The 20,251-nt window shown below is 41.1% G+C and overlaps 1 protein-coding gene across 1 annotated transcript in view; it reads left to right on the forward strand.

The window, feature by feature from the left end:
- The first annotated feature begins 434 nt into the window (after window positions 1-434).
- The window catches only part of hs3st1l2 (heparan sulfate (glucosamine) 3-O-sulfotransferase 1-like 2), a 28,491-nt gene continuing 8,674 nt past the window's right edge, over window positions 435-20,251 (forward strand). Inside the window, exon 1 of the mRNA XM_036936376.2 lies at window positions 435-1,525. The gene's annotated coding sequence lies outside the window, so the exon portion shown is untranslated. The remainder of the gene's footprint in view (window positions 1,526-20,251) is intronic.

Genomic DNA, 20,251 nt, shown 5'->3' on the forward strand with positions numbered 1-20,251 from the left:
TATTTATTAAGGAAAGAAAAACCTTCAGAAGTTGTTTTTTTTAAAGACACGTCCTCATTTTCCAACGCATACCTCACGGTAAGATGTTCCAAGATGTCTTCACAAAGGACATCTCAAGCCCTGGTGATGACTGGGTATGTATGAGAGGGAAATGTGAAATAGAAACTATTTTCTATGTTCCTTCAAGGTGTTAGAATGTTATGTTCTATGTTCCTTCAAGGTGTTAGAATGTTATGTTCTATGTTCCTTCAAGGTGTTAGAATGTTATGTTCTATCTTCCTTCAAGGTGTTAGAATGTTATTTTTTTTATAAATCAGAGAGAAGAAAGGGAGAGAGGGGTTGATGGAGCGAGAGGAGGAGGGGCCTGGTGGAAGAGGAGGGGAGGAGGAGGCAGGACTAGGAATTTCCCTAAGGGGTTTATGTGTTTGCTCTCTCTCTCACTCGGTCAACCGCAAAGCAAAGTCACATACACTCTCACTCATTCTCTCTTTTTGACACAGAACCAGAGACGCACGTGACACACACACATACACACACACTCACAGACACCACTCCTTAGCATAGCGGGACAAGCAGCTCACAAATAATAGAGACATCTACCACTTGGATTTTATCAGAGGCTTTAAGAAGAGACCAGACACAGAGGACTGGAGAGAAGAGACCAGCCACAGAGGACTGGAGAGAAGAGACCAGACCAGACACAGAGGACTGGAGAGAAGAGACCAGACACAGAGGACTGGAGAGAAGAGACCAGACTCAGAGGAGTGGAGAGAAGAGACCAGACACAGAGGACTGGAGAGAAGAGACCAGACACAGAGGACTGGAGAGAAGAGACCAGAACAGACACAGAGGACTGGAGAGAAGAGACCAGAACAGACACAGAGGACTGGAGAGAAGAGACCAGACACAGAGGACTGGAGAGAAGAGACCAGAACAGACACAGAGGACTGGAGAGAAGAGACCAGACACAGAGGACTGGAGAGAAAAGACCAGCCACAGAGGACTGGAGAGAAGAGACCAGACCAGACACAGAGGACTGGAGAGAAGAGACCAGACACAGAGGACTGGAGAGAAGAGACCAGACACAGAGGACTGGAGAGAAGAGACCAGACACAGAGGACTGGAGAGAAGAGACCAGACACAGAGGACTGGAGAGAAGAGACCAGACACAGAGGACTAGAGAGAAGAGACCAGACACAGAGGACTGGAGAGAAGAGACCAGACACAGAGGACTGGAGAGAAGAGACCAGACACAGAGGAGTGGAGAGAAAAAGAGTAGGAAGACAGAGGACTGGAGAGAAGAGACCAGACACAGAGGAGTGGAGAGAAAAAGAGTAGGAAGACAGAGGACTGGAGAGAAGAGACCAGACACAGAGGAGTGGAGAGAAAAAGAGTAGGAAGACAGAGGACTGGAGAGAAGAGACCAGACACAGAGGAGTGGAGAGAAAAAGAGTAGGAAGACAGAGGAAGCCACAGAAAGAGGAAGAGACAAGAGGAACACCAGACCAGAGTCCCAGTGACTCAGGTAAGACCTCACTCTCGCTCTCCCTACAGTATGTCTCTTATTCATACACTGAATCTCTCACCCACTCTTCCGGTCTCACTTTCTCTCTCTATCGCTTTTTTAACTCTTCCTCTCAGAGGAAGTGGTCTGTGAATGTCGGCTTGTTCTGAGAGTCATACTGTGTGTGTGTGTGTGTGTGTGTGTGTGTGTGTGTGTGTGTGTGTGTGTGTGTGTGTGTGTGTGTGTGTGTGCGCGTGTGCGAGAGAGAGAGAGAGAGAGAGGTTACTGATATGGTCTGTTTGGCAACAGTTAGTGGAAGAGTTGTGGTATGTGGATAAACAGGTAGTCATGGATGTGTTGTGGCATGTAGTAAACACTATGTTAGTTAATCACAACTCCAGGGTAGTAAACACTCTGTTAGTTAATCATAACTCCAGGGTAGTAAACACTCTGTTAGTTAATCATAACTCCAGGGTAGTAAACACTCTGTTAGTTAATCACAACTCCAGGGTAGTAAACACTCTGTTAGTTAATCACAACTCCAGGGTAGTAAACACTCTGTTAGTTAATCATAACTCCAGGGTAGTAAACACTCTGTTAGTTAATCACAACTCCAGGGTAGTAAACACTCTGTTAGAAACACTCTGTTAGTTAATCACAACTCCAGGGTAGTAAACACTCCGTTAGTTAATCACAACTCCAGGGTACTAAACACTCTGTTAGTTAATCATAACTCCAGGGTAGTAAACACTCTGTTAGTTAATCACAACTCCAGGGTAGTAAACACTCTGTTAGTTAATCACAACTCCAGGGTAGTAAACACTCTGTTAGTTAATCATAACTCCAGGGTAGTAAACACTCTGTTAGTTAATCACAACTCCAGGGTAGTAAACACTCTGTTAGTTAATCACAACTCCAGGGTAGTAAACACTCTGTTAGTTAATCATAACTCCAGGGTAGTAAACACTCTGTTAGTTAATCACAACTCCAGGGTAGTAAACACTCTGTTAGAAACACTCTGTTAGTTAATCACAACTCCAGGGTAGTAAACACTCCGTTAGTTAATCATAACTCCAGGGTAGTAAACACTCTGTTAGTTAATCACAACTCCAGGGTAGTAAACACTCTGTTAGTTAATCATAACTCCAGGGTAGTAAACACTCTGTTAGTTAATCACAACTCCAGGGTAGTAAACACTCTGTTAGTTAATCATAACTCCAGGGTAGTAAACACTCTGTTAGTTAATCACAACTCCAGGGTAGTAAACACTCTGTTAGTTAATCACAACTACAGGGTAGTAAACACTCTGTTAGTTAATCACAACTCCAGGGTAGTAAACACTCTGTTAGTTAATCACAACTCCAGGGTAGTAAAAACTCTGTTAGTTAATCACAACTCCAGGGTAGTAAACACTCTGTTAGTTAATCACAACTCCAGGGTAGTAAACACTCTGTTAGAAACACTCTGTTAGTTAATCACAACTCCAGGGTAGTAAACACTCTGTTAGAAACACTCTGTTAGTTAATCACAACTCCAGGGTAGTAAACACTCCGTTAGTTAATCACAACTCCAGGGTACTAAACACTCTGTTAGTTAATCACAACTCCAGGGTAGTAAACACTCTGTTAGTTAATCATAACTCCAGGGTAGTAAACACTCTGTTAGTTAATCACAACTCCAGGGTAGTAAACACTCTGTTAGTTAATCATAACTCCAGGGTAGTAAACACTCTGTTAGTTAATCACAACTCCAGGGTAGTAAACACTCTGTTAGTTAATCATAACTCCAGGGTAGTAAACACTCTGTTAGTTAATCACAACTCCAGGGTAGTAAACACTCTGTTAGAAACACTCTGTTAGTTAATCACAACTCCAGGGTAGTAAACACTCCGTTAGTTAATCACAACTCCAGGGTACTAAACACTCTGTTAGTTAATCATAACTCCAGGGTAGTAAACACTCTGTTAGTTAATCATAACTCCAGGGTAGTAAACACTCTGTTAGTTAATCACAACTCCAGGGTAGTAAACACTCTGTTAGTTAATCATAACTCCAGGGTAGTAAACACTCTGTTAGTTAATCACAACTCCAGGGTAGTAAACACTCTGTTAGTTAATCACAACTCCAGGGTAGTAAACACTCTGTTAGTTAATCATAACTCCAGGGTAGTAAACACTCTGTTAGTTAATCATAACTCCAGGGTAGTAAACACTCTGTTAGAAACACTCTGTTAGTTAATCACAACTCCAGGGTAGTAAACACTCTGTTAGTTAATCATAACTCCAGGGTAGTAAACACTCTGTTAGTTAATCATAACTCCAGGGTAGTAAACACTCTGTTAGTTAATCACAACTCCAGGGTAGTAAACACTCTGTTAGTTAATCATAACTCCAGGGTAGTAAACACTCTGTTAGTTAATCACAACTCCAGGGTAGTAAACACTCTGTTAGTTAATCATAACTCCAGGGTAGTAAACACTCTGTTAGTTAATCACAACTCCAGGGTAGTAAACACTCTGTTAGTTAATCACAACTCCAGGGTAGTAAACACTCTGTTAGTTAATCACAACTCCAGGGTAGTAAACACTCTGTTAGTTAATCATAACTCCAGGGTAGTAAACACTCTGTTAGTTAATCACAACTACAGGGTAGTAAACACTCTGTTAGTTAATCACAACTCCAGGGTAGTAAACACTCTGTTAGTTAATCACAACTCCAGGGTAGTAAAAACTCTGTTAGTTAATCACAACTCCAGGGTAGTAAACACTCTGTTAGTTAATCACAACTCCAGGGTAGTAAACACTCTGTTAGAAACACTCTGTTAGTTAATCACAACTCCAGGGTAGTAAACACTCTGTTAGAAACACTCTGTTAGTTAATCATAACTCCAGGGTAGAAACACTCTGTTAGAAACACTCTGTTAGTTAATCACAACTCCAGGGTAGTAAACACTCTGTTAGTTAATCATAACTCCAGGGTAGTAAACACTCTGTTAGTTAATCACAACTACAGGGTAGTAAACACTCTGTTAGTTAATCACAACTCCAGGGTAGTAAACACTCTGTTAGTTAATCACAACTCCAGGGTAGTAAAAACTCTGTTAGTTAATCACAACTCCAGGGTAGTAAACACTCTGTTAGTTAATCACAACTCCAGGGTAGTAAACACTCTGTTAGAAACACTCTGTTAGTTAATCACAACTCCAGGGTAGTAAACACTCTGTTAGAAACACTCTGTTAGTTAATCACAACTCCAGGGTAGTAAACACTCCGTTAGTTAATCACAACTCCAGGGTACTAAACACTCTGTTAGTTAATCATAACTCCAGGGTAGTAAACACTCTGTTAGTTAATCATAACTCCAGGGTAGTAAACACTCTGTTAGTTAATCACAACTCCAGGGTAGTAAACACTCTGTTAGTTAATCATAACTCCAGGGTAGTAAACACTCTGTTAGTTAATCACAACTCCAGGGTAGTAAACACTCTGTTAGTTAATCATAACTCCAGGGTAGTAAACACTCTGTTAGTTAATCACAACTCCAGGGTAGTAAACACTCTGTTAGAAACACTCTGTTAGTTAATCACAACTCCAGGGTAGTAAACACTCCGTTAGTTAATCACAACTCCAGGGTACTAAACACTCTGTTAGTTAATCATAACTCCAGGGTAGTAAACACTCTGTTAGTTAATCATAACTCCAGGGTAGTAAACACTCTGTTAGTTAATCACAACTCCAGGGTAGTAAACACTCTGTTAGTTAATCATAACTCCAGGGTAGTAAACACTCTGTTAGTTAATCACAACTCCAGGGTAGTAAACACTCTGTTAGTTAATCACAACTCCAGGGTAGTAAACACTCTGTTAGTTAATCATAACTCCAGGGTAGTAAACACTCTGTTAGTTAATCACAACTCCAGGGTAGTAAACACTCTGTTAGAAACACTCTGTTAGTTAATCACAACTCCAGGGTAGTAAACACTCCGTTAGTTAATCATAACTCCAGGGTAGTAAACACTCTGTTAGTTAATCATAACTCCAGGGTAGTAAACACTCTGTTAGTTAATCACAACTCCAGGGTAGTAAACACTCTGTTAGTTAATCATAACTCCAGGGTAGTAAACACTCTGTTAGTTAATCACAACTCCAGGGTAGTAAACACTCTGTTAGTTAATCATAACTCCAGGGTAGTAAACACTCTGTTAGTTAATCACAACTCCAGGGTAGTAAACACTCTGTTAGAAACACTCTGTTAGTTAATCACAACTCCAGGGTAGTAAACACTCCGTTAGTTAATCACAACTCCAGGGTACTAAACACTCTGTTAGTTAATTATAACTCCAGGGTAGTAAACACTCTGTTAGTTAATCATAACTCCAGGGTAGTAAACACTCTGTTAGTTAATCACAACTCCAGGGTAGTAAACACTCTGTTAGTTAATCATAACTCCAGGGTAGTAAACACTCTGTTAGTTAATCACAACTCCAGGGTAGTAAACACTCTGTTAGTTAATCACAACTCCAGGGTAGTAAACACTCTGTTAGTTAATCATAACTCCAGGGTAGTAAACACTCTGTTAGTTAATCATAACTCCAGGGTAGTAAACACTCTGTTAGAAACACTCTGTTAGTTAATCACAACTCCAGGGTAGTAAACACTCTGTTAGTTAATCATAACTCCAGGGTAGTAAACACTCTGTTAGTTAATCATAACTCCAGGGTAGTAAACACTCTGTTAGTTAATCACAACTCCAGGGTAGTAAACACTCTGTTAGTTAATCATAACTCCAGGGTAGTAAACACTCTGTTAGTTAATCACAACTCCAGGGTAGTAAACACTCTGTTAGTTAATCATAACTCCAGGGTAGTAAACACTCTGTTAGTTAATCACAACTCCAGGGTAGTAAACACTCTGTTAGTTAATCACAACTCCAGGGTAGTAAACACTCTGTTAGTTAATCACAACTCCAGGGTAGTAAACACTCTGTTAGTTAATCATAACTCCAGGGTAGTAAACACTCTGTTAGTTAATCACAACTACAGGGTAGTAAACACTCTGTTAGTTAATCACAACTCCAGGGTAGTAAACACTCTGTTAGTTAATCACAACTCCAGGGTAGTAAAAACTCTGTTAGTTAATCACAACTCCAGGGTAGTAAACACTCTGTTAGTTAATCACAACTCCAGGGTAGTAAACACTCTGTTAGAAACACTCTGTTAGTTAATCACAACTCCAGGGTAGTAAACACTCTGTTAGAAACACTCTGTTAGTTAATCATAACTCCAGGGTAGAAACACTCTGTTAGAAACACTCTGTTAGTTAATCACAACTCCAGGGTAGTAAACACTCTGTTAGTTAATCATAACTCCAGGGTAGTAAACACTCTGTTAGTTAATCACAACTACAGGGTAGTAAACACTCTGTTAGTTAATCACAACTCCAGGGTAGTAAACACTCTGTTAGTTAATCACAACTCCAGGGTAGTAAAAACTCTGTTAGTTAATCACAACTCCAGGGTAGTAAACACTCTGTTAGTTAATCACAACTCCAGGGTAGTAAACACTCTGTTAGAAACACTCTGTTAGTTAATCACAACTCCAGGGTAGTAAACACTCTGTTAGAAACACTCTGTTAGTTAATCACAACTCCAGGGTAGTAAACACTCCGTTAGTTAATCACAACTCCAGGGTACTAAACACTCTGTTAGTTAATCATAACTCCAGGGTAGTAAACACTCTGTTAGTTAATCATAACTCCAGGGTAGTAAACACTCTGTTAGTTAATCACAACTCCAGGGTAGTAAACACTCTGTTAGTTAATCATAACTCCAGGGTAGTAAACACTCTGTTAGTTAATCACAACTCCAGGGTAGTAAACACTCTGTTAGTTAATCATAACTCCAGGGTAGTAAACACTCTGTTAGTTAATCACAACTCCAGGGTAGTAAACACTCTGTTAGAAACACTCTGTTAGTTAATCACAACTCCAGGGTAGTAAACACTCCGTTAGTTAATCACAACTCCAGGGTACTAAACACTCTGTTAGTTAATCATAACTCCAGGGTAGTAAACACTCTGTTAGTTAATCATAACTCCAGGGTAGTAAACACTCTGTTAGTTAATCACAACTCCAGGGTAGTAAACACTCTGTTAGTTAATCATAACTCCAGGGTAGTAAACACTCTGTTAGTTAATCACAACTCCAGGGTAGTAAACACTCTGTTAGTTAATCACAACTCCAGGGTAGTAAACACTCTGTTAGTTAATCATAACTCCAGGGTAGTAAACACTCTGTTAGTTAATCACAACTCCAGGGTAGTAAACACTCTGTTAGAAACACTCTGTTAGTTAATCACAACTCCAGGGTAGTAAACACTCCGTTAGTTAATCATAACTCCAGGGTAGTAAACACTCTGTTAGTTAATCATAACTCCAGGGTAGTAAACACTCTGTTAGTTAATCACAACTCCAGGGTAGTAAACACTCTGTTAGTTAATCATAACTCCAGGGTAGTAAACACTCTGTTAGTTAATCACAACTCCAGGGTAGTAAACACTCTGTTAGTTAATCATAACTCCAGGGTAGTAAACACTCTGTTAGTTAATCACAACTCCAGGGTAGTAAACACTCTGTTAGTTAATCACAACTCCAGGGTAGTAAACACTCTGTTAGTTAATCACAACTCCAGGGTAGTAAACACTCTGTTAGTTAATCATAACTCCAGGGTAGTAAACACTCTGTTAGTTAATCACAACTACAGGGTAGTAAACACTCTGTTAGTTAATCACAACTCCAGGGTAGTAAACACTCTGTTAGTTAATCACAACTCCAGGGTAGTAAAAACTCTGTTAGTTAATCACAACTCCAGGGTAGTAAACACTCTGTTAGTTAATCACAACTCCAGGGTAGTAAACACTCTGTTAGAAACACTCTGTTAGTTAATCACAACTCCAGGGTAGTAAACACTCTGTTAGAAACACTCTGTTAGTTAATCATAACTCCAGGGTAGAAACACTCTGTTAGAAACACTCTGTTAGTTAATCATAACACCCTCTATATCTCTCCCCTCTCTCTCTCTCTGCTCTCTATCTCTACGCTTTATATCTCTCCACTCTCTATTTCCCCCTCTCTATCTCTCCGCTTTCTTTTTCCCCCTCTCTATCTCTCCACTCTCTATTTCCCCCTCTCTATCTCTCCACTCTCTATTTCCCCCTCTCTATCTCTCCACTCTCTATTTCCCCCTCTCTATCTCCACTCTCTATCTCCACAGAGAGGGGAGTGATGGAGAGGGGAGCGATAGACTGGGAAAGATAGAGAGGGGAGGGAATGCTGTCAGTTTTACAGGCTCCTGACCAGTTCTATTTTGTGTAATATTTTGAGCTGATCTTAACTTTTTTGTACATCATGTTACCTATAAAAAGAAAGTCACACACTTCATATATAAACTCCCAGTAATCTTTACATAGGTGGACCCATTGTTAACAGGCGTTATAATGAAGACCATAGACAGCTCCTGAGTTTATAGTTTGGGGAAGTTTACAATTTATCCTACCAAACTGTTTGCCAGTTATGACAATTTATACATGCGCATTTTTATGGAACAGTTTAATTTGAATAACGTTTTAGTTTTGTCAAGGTTTTTTTTTATGTTAGATGGTTCATTATAAAAATCTGAATAAAAAATGATAAAAATCTAAAAGTTAAAATTCAAATAATGCAAGAACAACACCCTTTGACACCTGGACACATTGATCCATTGTGCGGCTAAAAACATTTGAGAATGGAACTGACAGACAGCTATAGGCCAATGCAGTAGTATTAGAGTCAGCTAAGTAAAATATACAGGCCTAAAACCAACAAACAAAAACAGTAGAAAATATCCTGATGGAAATACAGGTTCATCTCTCTACTCTGCCTATCTGCCTCCCGTTCTATCTGTCTTGACTTGAGCTATCGCTAGTGAAGTGCAACATTGTATCAACTCAGCAGGTTTGCGTGCTCAGGCGGCTCCCTCCACGTTATCAGGACAGAGAAACCACACACATGATCATTGCTCACATTAAGCAAAACTAAACCGAAACTTGTTTCTCACAAGTGTAGCAGGTTGTCTACTCTGCGTATCAGCACAATTTACCACCTTTTATTATTTATTTATTTATCTTAGTTAGTTGTTTTGCACTGATTCCTTTGCACTGGCTCTATGCACACTCCAACACATACACGCACGCACACTACATGCGCTCATTCACACAAAACACACACATGCATATTGATGCCACTCACACACAGACACACTTTCACACTTCACATACACTTCTGCTACTCTGTTCATAACAATAATAATAATATATCCTTCTACTACTCTGTTTATAATAATGTCCTCTTCTTCTTCTACTAATCTGTTTATAATAATGTCCTCTTCTTCTTCTTCTACTCTGTTTATAATAATGTCCTCTTCTTCTTCTACTCTGTTTATAATAATATCCTCTTCTTCTTCTACTACTCTGTTTATAATAATGTCCTCTTCTTATTCTTCTACTCTGTTTATAATAATGTCCTCTTCTTCTTCTTCTACTCTGTTTATAATAATGTCCTCTTCTTCTTCTTCTACTCTGTTTATAATAATGTCCTCTTCTTCTTCTTCTACTCTGTTTATAATAATGTCCTCTTCTTCTTCTTCTACTCTGTTTATAATAATGTCCTCTTCTTCTTCTTCTACTCTGTTTATAATAATGTCCTCTTCTTCTTCTACTCTGTTTATAATAATATCCTCTTCTTCTTCTACTCTGTTTATAATAATGTCCTCTTCTTCTTCTACTCTGTTTATAATAATGTCCTCTTCTTCTTCTTCTACTCTGTTTATAATAATATCCTCTTCTTCTTCTACTCTGTTTATAATAATGTCCTATTCTTCTTCTTCTACTCTGTTTATAATAATGTCCTCTTCTTCTTCTTCTACTCTGTTTATAATAATAATATCCTCTTCTTCTTCTACTACTCTGTTTATAATAATAATAATATCCTCTTCTTCTTCTACTACTCTGTTTATAATAATGTCCTCTTCTTCTTCTACTACTCTGTTTATAATAATGTCCTCTTCTTCTACTACTCTGTTTATAATAATGTCCTCTTCTTATTCTACTACTCTGTTTATAATAATGTCCTCTTCTTCTTCTACTACTCTGTTTATAATAATAATAATATCTTCTTCTTCTACTCTGTTTATAATAATGTCCTCTTCTTCTTCTACTCTGTTTATAATAATAATATCTTCTTCTGCTACTCTGTTTATAATAATAATAATATCTTCTTCTTCTACTCTGTTTATAATAATAATATCTTCTTCTGCTACTCTGTTTATAATAATAATAATATCTTCTTCGTCTTGTCTCAACATTTTAAATTATACTCCAGACACATTTTCTTCACACATTTTAGATGCTTTTCAATAATCAGCAACGTGCGCTTCCCAAATAGACCTAGGCCTACGCACTTGTGATTTGAAACAATCCACAGCTAAGTCAAGCTCTCTGGTGAAGTATTTTGAATGATTTTCTTTAGACAGGAGTAATTATATTATTTTGGTAAAACATCAATTTACTTTAGGGGAAGCCAGCATCTTAACGGTGCACTATGCACCCGGCAACTTTCCTTTCTAATTAGTGAGTAACTTGAAACCAGAGATCTGTAAATAATGATGAGAGGCTCATGTCTCCACCCTAACAATGTGAGTCGTTGTCCCCAAGGCGGGAATGCAGGCAAAAAGCTTAGGTCTATATTATGCCCATAGAAATGCAAATGGGCTTATTCAGGACAGATTTTGGCAAGAGTGAGCCATCTCGCTTCTCCTCTTCCTCTCTGCTAAAATTAGCGAGTGAAACAGCGCCCCTCTGTCTTACTATATGTAGCCAATGATGATGTCTGGCCAGAAAAGGTATGACTCCTTTTGTCCAGACAGTATCAGATGCATGGTCTACAAATATGGAGACAGAGGGGCGCTGTTTCGCTCGTTTGGATGCTTTATCTGTCTTTCCATTAATTTTTTCTACTAGACAAGTCAGTTAAGAACAAATTCTTATTTCCAATCACAGCCTAGGAACCGTGGGTTAACTGCCTGTTCAGGGGCAGAACAACAGATTTGTACCTTGTCAGCTGGGGGGTTTGAACTTGCAACCTTCCAGTTACTAGTCCAACGCTCTAACCACTAGGCTACCCTGCCACCCCAGGTGTGCATCTCAGTCAACTAAATGATCAATATTTCAATATTTTATTTGGACGGACAAGGAGGTAGGGTAGAGCGGGACAGGTCTAGCTTCCTCTGTCCATCAGTTCAGGTCTGCATCCAGTGAGAGCTGGTTGGTCTAGCTTCCTCTGTCCATCAGTTCAGGTCTGCATCCAGTGAGAGCTGGTTGGTCTAGCTACTTCTGTCCATCAGTTCAGGTCTGCATCTAGTGAGAGCTGGTTGGTCTAGCTTCCTCTGTCCATCAGTTCAGGTCTGCATCCAGTGGAGAAACGTTCACTGGGGAGAGCAAAAGGCAGAACTTTAGGTCCAGGGCTGTATCAGAAATATTTGTTATATTTTCGCAGCTGATATTATGACTGCAATAGCTGATGGTGGCATGAAAGGGCTACGTTTTGATGATTAAACAAGTTGTACGTTTGAGGGCTTGGCTACACACGGGCCAACCAAGGCTTTCCTTGGCTTAATACTGCATGCATTTGTCTCAAGTTCTGTAGGTTATTGGCAATCATTGTCCTCAACTTCAGTTCCTCTGGGGGCAGAATAGTACATTGTGGATTGATACTAAAAAGCATCGGCTACAACAACAAGTGATTGAGTGATGGCAAATGTTGTTTTTTTTTACTAAAAAAACAACACCCAGTATTGGCTTAGTAATTGGCTTCGACGAGAAAAGGCCTTTATGCATCGTACTTATCCTCAAATAAAAAATGCCGTTAATATGGCGTTATCGGACAGAAACATTTGAATAGACTATGTTTGGAGGAGTACGTCTTTGGTAACCAGACAATAGGTCCTCTTTGAAAATGGGAATGGACACTAACCGAATGGGGTGCGCACTGCAGGTAGGCCTTTGTGAATAATGCAACATGAAAACATGTCGGCAAAAGCTTTGCGAGCAGACCATTTGGAAACCTTTTATGGATGGGCTCCTTGGCTAATGCATGTCCAGGATATTAAAAAAAAGACGCCAGACACATTGCTGTTGAGACAGCTTTCGTTGTAGTAGGGAAAAGGTCATCTACTAAGGGCTTGTTTTTTTTTTTATCAAAAGAAACGGAAAACAATCAATTGTTACAGGAAAATAACTTAAATGTCTCTAAATACGAGTGTTACCGGATTATCTCCTCTCATTCCATGATGGGCATACAGTATAGTCTACATGGAGGGGTTTTACGCACATCCACAATAATAACAGGAGCTGGCTGAAATAATAATAATAATAATAATAATAGCCTACATAGATAAATAGGAGATGTCTGCTCACTGTTTTGCTGCTGCCAAACTTGATATTTTAATACAGCTTTGGTGATTTAAGATTTCAATGTGCTCTCACGAGCCAAACCCTTTGTCGATAGTATTGAGTTCTTGGCAATGGCATTGGGCCTGACAAAAAAAACACATCCTTCGTTAAGAGGAGGGTAGGATATTCTTGTATTAAAAATTTAAAAAAACTAATTAAACGAAATGGGGGAAAAACCTGAGTTTTTTTTAGGTTTCTAAATAAGAGGTTTACGGGCATGAAAAGCACATCTCTCTTGTTCTATGTGCATAATTACTGGCACTGCGTCACGGCTGGATACTCGTTCTCAAAATCCATCCCATAGTCACCTTACCGCAAATATGGTTACCCCAGTAAAACCAGCGTTAGGTTTGGTCTTAAATATCCATACCAGCCGCATGCTGAAATGTAAGGACACACAACAGATATTGCCACCCCTCCCACCTCAGCGCAAGCGACCTCATATAAAACAGATAAATGATTCTGGCGCTAGAGTTTGAAAATAGAAGAGCGCCGGCTTTAACAGGTCTAAATTGCAAACGAACGTGCGTTTGACAATTGCGCTGCCTTAACGCCAGTCGAAAATAGATGCCTCTGTCTCACCTCTCCAAACCTTAATGGCACACAGATAGGTATGTGGCAAGCAGCTGTGGTAACACACACACGCACACACACACACACACACAGCCGACGCTTCATTTGTAAATCGTGAGCTCCTGGAACAAAAAGTGATTCGGAGAGGGGGGTAACCTGGGGAGCTCTGAGGTACCAGAGGGGAGGGGGGGACAAAACCCCTTTATAATAAAGCATTGCATGCGTATCATCGCATTGGAGTAGTGGCATTGAGCAGTAGAGTAGAGACACTTACAGAAGTTGCACACATGGGAACATTTTAGTAGCCTGGGGTCCATGGAAAATGTGGACTTTTATAAACGCATTTCATGCAATTCTACATCATTTTACATGACTGCAGACTTTGGCAGAATCTTTTTTAATACCGCACAAATGATCTAAATGAAAGGCTACACTGACAAACTGAGAATCTGAGATACATAAAAACGACCATGAATCCATCAATAGCATTGGCCTAGGTATGTGGAGACATATTGTAGGCTACACTATGAGGAAGGAAATTATAGTCCTAAAAATGCAATCCAGTTTTACTGACTCACCCACCGATGTGGGGGTCATAGTTCATGCCGAAAGCATATTTCTCGGTCTTACTTTATAAAACAATATTTGGAAATTGATCAAATATTTAGTTCACCTACAGAAGACAGATTCGAGTCTTCTCTTTTCAGCAGGAGCCATTTTGTTTCCAACCTGTGTTTTCACGGAGGTCCCATTGTAATAGATTTGCCACGCGTTTATGACTAGGCTATGCCTTGGTAATGGCAACACACAGCTTGGCAACTATTGATCATCTGTTTCTAAATTACAGGCATTTTCATGGTGTAGTAGTAGGCTATTCTGAATGATTTCATTTCATTCTGGACAGACAGCAGTACTCACACAGCCATGGCCAAGCGTTGGTCTCAAATATAGGTTACAATGTTTTGCAAACCATAAACCCGGGGCAGCCCAACCCGATTCAAATCTTAGAATATCAGGCCCAGAGGCAACTCAAATGAACTTTGATTGCTTTTGATTTCCTTTTTACATTGCAAAAAGTGACAATTACTTTTCAGGATCGGTAGGGATCCGGCCCAATACGTTCCGAAACGAAACAGTCCAAAACGGAGAGGTGCTGGATCTTGTTCCGGCAGAATCTGGCTCAAATTAAGCACTGGATAAAGCTCTGTGCCAGCCTGCCATGTAAACACACACACCAGACACACAGACGTTAGCATGGGGTGTACTGTATGCCAACGCCTGCAGCCAGACGCCATGCATGCCAAGCCTCTATAATTAGATCACACACACTCTCCTCTTTCCTGTTTACTCTCACTCTCACACACACACATACACCATACTCCTCATTATCAATGTGCCACACACACACACACACACACACACACACACACACACACACACACACACACACACACACACACACACACACACACACACAACACACTCCTCATTACCAATGTGCCATACACAAACACTCAACCAGATCTCAGTCTCAAGTCAGAATTAGACGTTCATCAATGTTTCTCAAACGTCAAATTTCGAAGTTCTTCCAATCCTCAAATTTGGAAGATTACACACACACACACGCACACACACACACCATACTCCTCACACTAGAGAGAGCTTGATACGATTGACCTGGAAGTGCGAACACACAGCTGGGGAGGAAGGCGAAAGGGGTGTCTGGGAGGGAGAGGAAAGGGGTGTCTGGGAGGGAGAGAAAAGGGGTGTCTGGGAGGGAGAGGAAAGGGTGTCTGGGAGGGAGAGGAAAGGGGTGTCTGGGAGGGAGAGGAAAGGGGTGTCTGGGAGGGAGAGGAAGGGTGTCTGGGAGGGAGAGGAAAGGGGTGTCTGGGAGGGAGAGGAAAGGGGTGTCTGGGAGAGAGAGGAAAAGGGTGTCTGGGAGGGAGGGGAAAAGGGTGTCTGGGAGGGAGAGGAAAGGGGTGTCTGGGAGGGAGAGGAAAGGGGTGTCTGGGAGGGAGAGGAAAGGGGTGTCTGGGAGGGAGAGGAAAGGGGTGTCTGGGAGGGAGAGGAAAGGGGTGTCTGGGAGGGAGAGGAAAGGGGTGTCTGGGAGGGAGAGGAAAGGGGTGTCTGGGAGGGAGGGGAAAAGGATGTCTGGGAGGGAGAGGGAAATGGTGTCTGGGTGTCTGGGAGGGAGGAGAGGTTTGGAGTGTGTGTGTGTTTGTGTGAGGGGGGAGAGGTTTGGAGTGTGTGTGTGTGTTTGTGTGAGGGGCGAGAGGTTTGGAGTGTGTGTGTGTGAGAGTCAGGACGAGAGGGGGCAGAGAATTGTGTGGCTGGTGTGGAGGTTTTCTGTATAGTCTGGTTTGAAACCCAGTCGGGGGCAGATTGATGCTAAAGGTCAGTGTCTGTGCTGGAGAGAGGGCAGCTAGGTCGCTCAAAATCCACTGCGAAGTTAGACAGCCGTCCCAGTAACCAGGACGTCAGAAGATTATGTCAAAGCCGGCCACTAGGGGCAACTTGCGTAAGCCGCAAGCTCAGTCTCCGAGGGCTGCGTGTTCAATCCCACTGCTAGCCACTCGTTTGTTGTTGTTGTTTTAACCCTATCCCAAACCTCAACTCTTAACTTTACCATACGGACTTGATGCCTTAACCTTCAAAATTATACGTTTTTGGAAAAATGTCTGATTCCACAGTGAGTCTGTGAGAGAGATGGAAGAAGAAAGATATACAGTGCCTTGCGAAAGTATTCGGCCCCCTTGAACTTTGCGACCTTTTGCCACATTTCAGGCTTCAAACATAAAGATATAAAACTGTATTTTTTTGTGAAGAATCAACAACAAGTGGGACACAATCATGAAGTGGAACGACATTTATTGGATATTTCAAACGTGCAAAATTATTCAGCCCCCTTAAGTTAATACTTTGTAGCGCCACCTTTTGCTGCGATTACAGCTGTAAGTCGCTTGGGGTATGTCTCTATCAGTTTTGCACATCGAGAGACTGACATTTTTTCCCATTCCTCCTTGCAAAACAGCTCGAGCTCAGTGAGGTTGGATGGAGAGCATTTGTGAACAGCAGTTTTCAGTTCTTTCCACAGATTCTCGATTGGATTCAGGTCTGGACTTTGACTTGGCCATTCTAACACCTGGATATGTTTATTTTTTAACCATTCCATTGTAGATTTTGCTTTATGTTTTGGATCATTGTCTTGTTGGAAGACAAATCTCCGTCCCAGTCTCAGGTCTTTTGCAGACTCCATCAGGTTTTCTTCCAGAATGGTCCTGTATTTGGCTCCATCCATCTTCCCATCAATTTTAACCATCTTCCCTGTCCCTGCTGAAGAAAAGCAGGCCCAAACCATGATGCTGCCACCACCATGTTTGACAGTGGGGATGGTGTATTCAGGGTGATGAGCTGTGTTGCTTTTACGCCAAACATAATGTTTTGCATTGTTGCCAAAAAGTTCAATTTTGGTTTCATCTGACCAGAGCACCTTCTTCCACATGTTTGGTGTGTCTCCCAGGTGGCTTGTGGCAAACTTTAAACAACACTTTTTATGGATATCTTTAAGAAATGGCTTTCTTCTTGCCACTTTTCCATAAAGGCCAGATTTGTGCAATATACGACTGATTGTTGTCCTATGGACAGAGTCTCCCACCTCAGCTGTAGATCTCTGCAGTTCATCCAGAGTGATCATGGGCCTCTTGGCTGCATCTCTGATCAGTCTTCTCCTTGTATGAGCTGAAAGTTTAGAGGGACGGCCAGGTCTTGGTAGATTTGCAGTGGTCTGATACTCCTTCCATTTCAATATTATCGCTTGAACAGTGCTCATTGGGATGTTTAAAGCTTGGGAAATCTTTTTGTATCCAAATCCGGCTTTAAACTTCTTCACAACAGTATCTCGGACCTGCCTGGTGTGTTCCTTGTTCTTCATGATGCTCTCTGCGCTTTTAACTGACCTCTGAGACTATCACAGTGCAGGTGCATTTATACGGAGACTTGATTACACACAGGTGGATTGTATTTATCATCATTAGTCATTTAGGTCAACATTGGATCATTCAGAGATCCTCACTGAACTTCTGGAGAGAGTTTGCTGCACTGAAAGTAAAGGGGCTGAATAGTTTTGCACGCCCAAGTTTTCAGTTTTGATTTGTTAAAAAAGTTTGAAATATCCAATAAATGTCGTTCCACTTCATGATTGTGTCCCACTTGTTGTTGATTCTTCACAAAAAAATACAGTTTTATATCTTTATGTTTGAAGCGTGAAATGTGGCAAAAGGTCGCAAAGTTGAAGGCATATATCGCAAGGCATATATATATATATCTCTTTCTATATATCTCTCTATATATATCTCTATCTATATACAGTGGGGCAAAAAAAGTATTTAGTCAGCCACCAATTGTGCAAGTTCTCCCACTTAAAAAGATGAGAGGCCTGTAATTTTCATCATAGGTACACTTCAACTATGACAGACAAAATGAGAAAAAAAATCCAGAAAATCACATTGTAGGATTTTTTATGAATGTATTTGCAAATTATGGTGGAAAATAAGTATTTGGTCAATAACCAAAGTTTATCTCAATACTTTGTTATATACCCTTTGTTGGCAATGACAGAGGTCAAACGTTTTCTGTAAGTCTTCACAAGGTTTTCACACACTGCAGTGATGTTTTGGGGCTGTTGCTGGGCAACACAGACTTTCAACTCCCTCCAAAGATTTTCTATGGGGTTGAGATCTGGAGACTGGCTAGGCCACTCCAGGACCTTGAAATGCTTCTTACGAAGCTACTCCTTTGTTGCCCGGGCGGTGTGTTTGGGATCATTGTCATGCTGAAAGACCCAGCCACGTTTCATCTTCAATGCCCTTGCTGATGAAGGAGTTTTTCACTCCAAATCTCACGATACTTGGCCCCATTCATTCTTTCCTTTACACGGATCAGTCGTCCTGGTCCCTTTGCAGAAAAACAGCCCCAAAGCATGATGTTTCCACCCCCATGCTTCACAGTAGGTATGGTGTTCTTTGGATGCAACTCAGCATTCTTTGTCCTCCAAACACAACGAGTTGAGTTTTTAACAAAAAGTTATATTTTGGTTTCATCTGACCATATGACATTCTCCCAATCTTCTTATGGATCATCCAAATGCTCTCTAGCAAACTTCAGACGGGCCTGGACATGTACTGGCTTAAGCAGGGGGACACGTCTGGCACTGCAGGATTTGAGTCCCTGGCGGCGTAGTGTGTAACTGATGGTAGGCTTTGTTACTTTGGTCCCAGCTTTCTGCAGGTCATTCACTAGGTCCCCCCGTGTGGTTCTGGGATTTTTGCTCACCGTTCTTGTGATAATTTTGACCCCACGGGGTGAGATCTTACGTCGAGCCCCAGATCGAGGGAGATTATCAGTGGTCTTGTATGTCTTCCATTTCCTAATAATTGCTCCCACAGTTGATTTCTTCAAACCAAGCTGCTTACCTATTGCAGATTAAGTCTTCCCAGCCTGGTGCAGGTCTACAATTTTGTTTCTGGTGTCCTTTGACAACTCTTTGGTCTTGGCCATAGTGGAGTTTGGAGTGTGACTGTTTGAGGTTGTGGACAGGTGTCTTTTATACTGATAACAAGTTCAAACAGGTGCCATTAATACAGGTCACGAGTGGAGGACAGAGGATCCTCTTAAAGAAGAAGTTACAGATCTGTGAAAGCCAGAAATCTTGCTTGTTTGTAGGTGACCAAATACTTATTTTCCACCATAATTTGCAAATAAATTCATTAAAAATCCTACAATGTGATTTTCTGGATTTTTTTTCTCATTTTGTCTGCCATAGTTGAAGTGAAATTACAGGCATCTCTCATCTTTTTAAGTGGGAGAACTTGCACAATTGGTGGCTGACTAAATGCCCCACTGTATATATAGATAGAGAGATATAGATATAGAGAAAGATGGAGAGAGAGATAGATATAGAGAGATACTGTCAGGTTCCCTGATAAAAAAAAGGGATTTTTCAGATCTCTAGAACTCTCGCTCTCCCTTTCCCCTCCTTCTCTTTTCATCCTTTGTTCTTCTGAACAAAGAGATCTGATCTTCAAACTGTAGCCCATTCATGTAGCATTTATCTGACGGCATAGAGGAGTACTTGGCAAGAAGCATCTTAAGCTTTAGGAGTAGATGGCACACGGACAGACGCTATGGCACATTCAGGTGCTGCATGGGCTCAAGGAAGCAACACATTCAGCTGTTGCATGGGCTCAAGGAAGCAACACATTCAGCTGCTGAATGGGCTCAAGGAAGCAACACATTCAGCTGCTGAATGGGCTCAAGGAAGCAACACATTCAGCTGCTGAATGGGCTCAAGGAAGCAACACATTCAGCTGCTGAATGGGCTCAAGGAAGCAACACATTCAGCTGTTGCATGGGCTCTAGGAAGCAACACATTCAGCTGCTGAATGGGCTCAAGGAAGCAACACATTCAGCTGCTGAATGGGCTCTAGGAAGCAACACATTCAGCTGCTGCATGGGCTCAAGGAAGCAACACATTCAGCTGTTGCATGGGCTCTAGGAAGCAACACATTCAGCTGCTGAATGGGCTCAAGGAAGCAACACATTCAGCTGCTGCATGGGCTCTAGGAAGCAACACATTCA

This window comes from Oncorhynchus mykiss, chromosome 11, assembly GCF_057628025.1.
Source record: "Oncorhynchus mykiss isolate SJ-2025 chromosome 11, ASM5762802v1, whole genome shotgun sequence".
Classification (NCBI taxonomy): domain Eukaryota; kingdom Metazoa; phylum Chordata; class Actinopteri; order Salmoniformes; family Salmonidae; genus Oncorhynchus; species Oncorhynchus mykiss.